This window comes from Callorhinchus milii, unplaced genomic scaffold (assembly GCF_018977255.1).
Source record: "Callorhinchus milii isolate IMCB2004 unplaced genomic scaffold, IMCB_Cmil_1.0 Scaffold8, whole genome shotgun sequence".
In the NCBI taxonomy this organism is placed as follows: Eukaryota; Metazoa; Chordata; class Chondrichthyes; order Chimaeriformes; family Callorhinchidae; genus Callorhinchus; species Callorhinchus milii.
Window position 1 is genome coordinate 11619660 of NW_024704749.1, and position 6396 is coordinate 11626055.

Sequence of the window (6396 nt, forward strand, 5' to 3'; positions counted from 1 at the left end):
CAGGGATAGACATAGAGAGAGACAGACACAGAGACACATATAGAGAGGCAGAGATAGAGAGGTAGAGACAGTCAGAGACAGAGACGGAGAGGCAGAGACAGTCAGAGATGGAGAGGCAGAGACACAAAGATGCTCTCTCCAATGTCTACCATGTTCTCCCCAGTGTTTTGCAAACCCACATTTCGCTATAAAGAAATTCGGGTGTTTCCAATACTGGTAATTATAATACGAATCACACTGTGTCTTATAATGATTGTCAGTGTTGTTTTCTTGGCTCAGAGAGGGAGAGAGAGTGTGGGAGAAACGAGGCTACACATTAATTAACGACAGAGAAGAAAATGGTAATTTGGGGCAGGGAGAGAGGGGTTAAAAAGCTGACTTTGGTTTGGATGAAAGTTTAATTTTCGCTTCATGTTTATTTTGATTACGGGGCTGGTGTGTGTGTGTGTGCTGAGAAACACAGATAGATAGATAGATAGATAGATAGATAGATAGATAGATAGATAGATAGATAGATAGATAGATAGATAGATAGATAGATAGATAGATAGATAGATAGATAGATAGATAGATAGATAGATAGATAGATAGATAGATAGATAGATAGATAGATAGATAGATAGATAGATAGATAGATAGATAGATAGAGGTACCGTATGTGTATGTGTATGCATACAGAGAGTGAGACAGAGAGAGATCACTTGTGTGTCTATATGTGTGTCTTTTGTATGTATGTGCGCGTTTTGCAGTGTGTGTATGGTTTGTATGTTTCTATGTTTGTATGTTTTGTATGTGTGTGTGGCTACAGAGAGAGAGGGGGGGACAGAGTTTTGTCCCGTGTGTGTGTGTGTGTATGTATGTGTGGATGTGAACACACACAGTCTGTGGACAGATAAGACTTGAACACACGGCGGAAGCTGGTATAGTGACCTACCTTATAGCCTGGGGGTGTGTGTGGTACATTGGGAACAAGGAGTGACCTCCCAAAGCTGTGTGTCAGAGAGACCAGCCAGAGTCCGGTTATGTGTCTGTGTGTCTGTGTGTCTGTCTGTCTGTGTGGGTCTGTGTATGTGTGTATGTCTGTCTGAGTGTCTGTCTGAGAGTCTGTGTGTGTATCTGTGTGTGTATCTGTCTGTGTGTCTGTGTGTGTCAGTGTGTGTGGGTCAGTGTCAGTACCACAGGCAGGGAATGGGCTATCGGTTTATCAGCTGCTCATTACACACAGGTTTGATCAAAACTTCTACAGGAAGATTGGGAGAAAAGGTTCAGTCGTGAAAATGTTCCTGCCAGTTTCATAAACCTCACACACACACTCACCCTCCACACACACTCACTCACACACACATACACTCACCCTCCACACACACACTCACTCACACACATACACTCACCCTCCACACACTCACCCTCCACACACTCACTCACACAAACACTCACCCTCCACACACACACACTCACACACACATACACTCACCCTCACACACTGACCCCATATATGTTCAAAACCCTCTGAGTGGAATGTGAAACTATACTGAAATGAGACAAGGGGCAGTAAAAGCGATGGTGTGTGTGTGTGAGGGGGAGTGTGTGTGTGTGTGGTGTGCGGGGTGGGGTGGGGGGAAATCCCGCCATTTTAAACCTCTCCAAAACACACCATTTACGCAAACACATCCCCCCACCTCTGTGAGACGCCACTGCCTCTGTCTGTTCAGCAGCCACTCCGCATTCGGATGCTGGTTTGCTGTGTGTCGCTGCCCAGAGGTTAGAGCCTGAGGGTGTGTGTGTGTATCTGTGCCTGAGGTGTGTGGATGGAATAAATGGAATCTTGTTGTTGTTGTTGTTGTTGTGTGTGTGTGTATCTGTCTCTGTATCTGTGTTCCTGTGTGGGTGTGTCTGTCTGTATCTGTGCGGTGTGTGTGTGTGTCTGTATGTGTGTCTGTATGTGTATCTGTGTGTATCTGTGTGTGTGTGTGTGTGTGTGTCTGTGTGTGTGTCTGTCTGTGTGTGATTCTGTGTCTATATGTGTAGGGGTGGTGGGGGTGGGGGTGGGGGGATTATTTAATTCCGAACAACATTTTGGGGTCAAAGAAGGGGAAGAGTGGGAGGAGGCGAGCGACAGGCTATGTAACTTGTGAGAAATCAGTAGAATTTGCAATCTCTTTGGAAATGTACTTACACTGCGTCTGTCTGTGAGTGTCTGTGTGTGTGTCTGTGAGTGTGTGTGAGTGTGTGTTTAAGTGTGAGTGTGTGTGTAAGTGTGAGTGTGTGTAAGTGTGAGTGTGTGTAAGTGTGTCTGACTCTAAGCTGCAGAGTCGCTTTGTGACTCTGGAACGAGTCGCTTTGAGTCGGTTTGGTAGCGTGTGCGATTCGCTGCGTTCGTCAGTGAGTGAGTCAGTCAGTGAGTTGACCAGTTGACAGCGATGGGTCTAAGTTGGGAAACTTTACCTGTGTTTTCCCTGTAGATCCATTAATTCGGGCTGATTGAAACACAGTCAATTCATTTTATATTACAATTCTGCGAGAGAAAATTCCTCAGGGATATTTATATATATATATAAATACATATTTCTCTGTGTAGGGAGACAGAGAGAGAGAAAATCCCCCCCATGACAGTTTGGGATTCTATTTACAAAGTGTGTGTGTGATTTCCTGTGTTGTAGTCAGCTGAAGGTCAGGGTGTATATTTTAAGATGCAGATTTATTTTCTGGGTTTATTTAAGGGGATAAGGGCTGGGATTGGGGAGTGGGGGCGGCAGTGGTGAGGTGGGTGTCCGGCTAACGCCGATGCGCATTATTGAGGACATGTGTTAGTTCAGACGCTCAGTGAGGAACATTAAATAGCTTTTCTTTTTACTGGGTTCATTAAACGGTATTCGGTAATTTTGAAAAATATAAACACAGATGCACAGACACAGATATACAGACATAGAGACACACACACAGGCACAGAGGTATAAACCCAGACACATACACACACACACACACACACACACACACAGATATACCCACAGAGACATAGATACACAGTCGCAGACAGACACATAAACACAGATAGATAGAGATATGCAGATATACACACACACACAGATAGATAGAGATACACGGATATACACACACACACAGACATACACAGACAGACACACACACACACAGACAGACACATACACAGACAGATAGACACACACACACTGTTAAACAACAGTATAAGTGACTGAGGGATGAAATAAGAAACACTCCGCAGTGAGCTCTCACTGTGGACCCTGTGACCAGGTTAAGACGGGATTCCGTGTGGAGAGAGAGAGAGACAGTTACAGACGATAAGGACAGTTACACATGAGAAATAGTTCACAGCTTTGGTTAGTTAGCGCCTTTCGCTCTTCTCCTCGGCAGGACACTGCTTGACAATCCGAAAAATATATATTAATTTATGTTTATTAAGAAAAGCGTATTTCACCTTAATTTCGAACCCACGCTTTTAACGAATCATAGTAACATATTCATAATACATTTAGGTAAATACGTATATAATTCTTCTTATTAATAGATTCGTAATATATTTAGGTCTAATACGTATATAATTCTTATTATGAATATATTCATAATGTATTAACAATGATAATAATATATGTGGATAGACACAGTAAAACGTTATAAACGTAGACCTTGTTTTTACCCTTTAAGGGGGAATGGTTGTGCATTATTATTAATTATTATTTGGTTTAGCCTCTGTGAATTATAAGGACGTGTTACAAATGTTGACCCATTTTTACATAAGAGTAGTGTTAGGGTCAGCGTTCATAAATATAGATTTAAATTAAATATAGATAAATATATCGCAAACGCTAAATGGGTGGAATTTCCCCCAAAGTGAATAAGTTGATACTTATTAAATCTCATCAATAATAATCATCGTTGCACTTGACAGAGCGCCGTATCGGGGGTCACGGGATGTATTGCAAAGTATAGTGTCTGAACGTGTGACCTTGAATCACCTTTAAATTTGTCTATGATTTTTTTTATTGTCATTTACAGGGGGACAAATGTTGAGACACACACTGCGGAAATAGCTCTGGTGTGTGTGCGAGAGAGAGGGGAAATATTCCTTACACTACACCTTCCCTCCGACCCACAAACCTTACAACATTTCACTGTTGGTTAGAAATTCTAGAATAGTCTACTAATAAGCCTTCCAGGAGTCCCAACATTTAAGGGAGGGAAATCGCAAATATAATCTTGAATTTTGAAGCTGTTTTTTTTTCTGTAAAGTTTCCTTTGTTTAAAAAAAAGTTAGGAAAACGGATTTCAAGGTTAACATTGAATCTCACAACGGGCGGTTGATTAGGACTCGATATAATCTTAACTCTTAAATATTCAAAGTCTATCTACAGACACGGTTTATGGGGACACGTTGGTGTTGTCAACAATTAGTTTTCAAGTGATGGGAAATTGTGTCCTTTTTTGGCCATCAGCAGCTAAAATCTCCTCATTTTAATTTGGGAAATAGCATATCAAATATAAAGAAATTATAATTTCACTGGGAAAGAGAGAGCGAGAGAGAGACGGAGAGAGAGAGAGACAGAGAGAGAGAGACACACAGACAGAGAGACAGAGAGAGAGGGACACACACACAGAGAGGGAGGAAGGGACAGAGACAGAGACATACAGAGAGACAGAGAGAGAGAGAGAGAGAGACGGGGAAAGAGAGACGGACAGAGGGAGAAAGACAGAGAGAGAGAGAGAAAAACTGTCTCTACATTTACTCTGTGTCCTACTTTGCATTTGTTGAACTTCTCCACCTCTTAACGCACAAACACACACATTGGTTTGAGGCCGATGAATAGTTTGTGGATGTACGTGTGTGTGTGTGTGTGGGGGGGGGGGGGGGGGGGGGGGGGGGGGAGGTGGGAGTGGGGGGGGGGGGGACATGCCCTTGACTCTATGAATCGAAAACTGTCTGACTCTTGAGAAACTGGTATCTGTGTTGTTTTCACACGGGTTTGTGCATTTTACTTCTAATTTTAACATTGTAATTTGAATGCAATGGGCTGCCGCGTTTCGCCCACAAAATACGCTACACAGTCACTACACTTCACAGTACGGCCGGTGAAGCGCTTTGAGCCAACTCAACAACGTGTTAAGGCGCTGTATCAAATGCAACGATTATTATGGTGATGATTATTATTACACTATGTTGCCATTAATGGTCATTAAACGAATGAATACAATCATAAATATATATATATATATATATACCCTAAAATAGCTATTAGCCCGAAACATTTCCCCAAATGATTCGAACGGCGTAGTTAGTTAACACATAATACAGTTTTTTTTTAAACCGTTTTTATCTATAGCTATAAATTAGTGGCCAAAGAGAAAAACATTTTTAATTCCTTTACATTTCTCGCTCACTGTGTAATGTGCAAATACACCCGGACATCCACATTGACGTGAACCACTTTTTTGTTGAGAATAATAATAATAGTAATTATTATTATACTTCCATTTGATACAGCGCTTTATCACGTAGTTGAGACGCCTCAAAGCACTTCACAGTATAGACCGCAAAGTGTAGTGACTGTGCATTTTGTGCGGCAGACGATCGATCGCGCACAACCGTGTCCCACACACAGTCGTGGATTGAGTGACCGCATTATTATTATTATTATTGAAGGGATTTGAAAGGAAAATAAAAAGAGGTTTTAATTATTGTTTTGGGGGGTGGTGGTGGTGGGGGGAGGGGGTTGTGTGTGTGTGTTGGGGGGGGGAGGTTGTGTGTGTGGGGGGGAGGTTGTGTGTGTGGGGGGGGAGGTTGTGTGTGTGGGGGGAGAGGTTGTGTGTGTGTGGGGGGAGAGGTTGTATGTGTGTGGGGGGGAGAGGTTGTGTGTGGGTGGGGGGAGGTTGTGTGTGGGGGGGGAGGTTGTGTGTGTGGGGGGGGAGGTTGTGTGTGTGGGGGGGGGGTTGTGTGTGTGTGGGTGGGGGGTGGGGGGGGAGGTTGTGTGTGTGTGGGGGGGGAGAGGTTGTGTGTGTGGGGGGGGAGGTTGTATGTGTGTGGGGGGGAGGTTGTGTGTGGTGGGGGGAGGTTGTGTGTGTGTGGGGGGGAGGTTGTGTGTGTGTGGGGGGGGGGGGTGGGGGGGTAGGTTGTGTGTGTGGGTGGGGGTTGTGTGTGTGTGGGGGGGGTTGTGTGTGTGTGGGTGGGGGGGTGGGGGGGTAGGTTGTGTGTGTGGGGGGGGAGAGGTTGTATGTGTGTGTGTGGTGGTGGGGGGGGGGGATGACTGACAGAAATCTGATCGAATAAAACAAGCGATAGGAAACCTACTTCACCAGAGAGGGGGAGAGAGACATCACGTTTGACATTCAGACTGATTTACATTGGATGTGACATCAGCTCCGCGG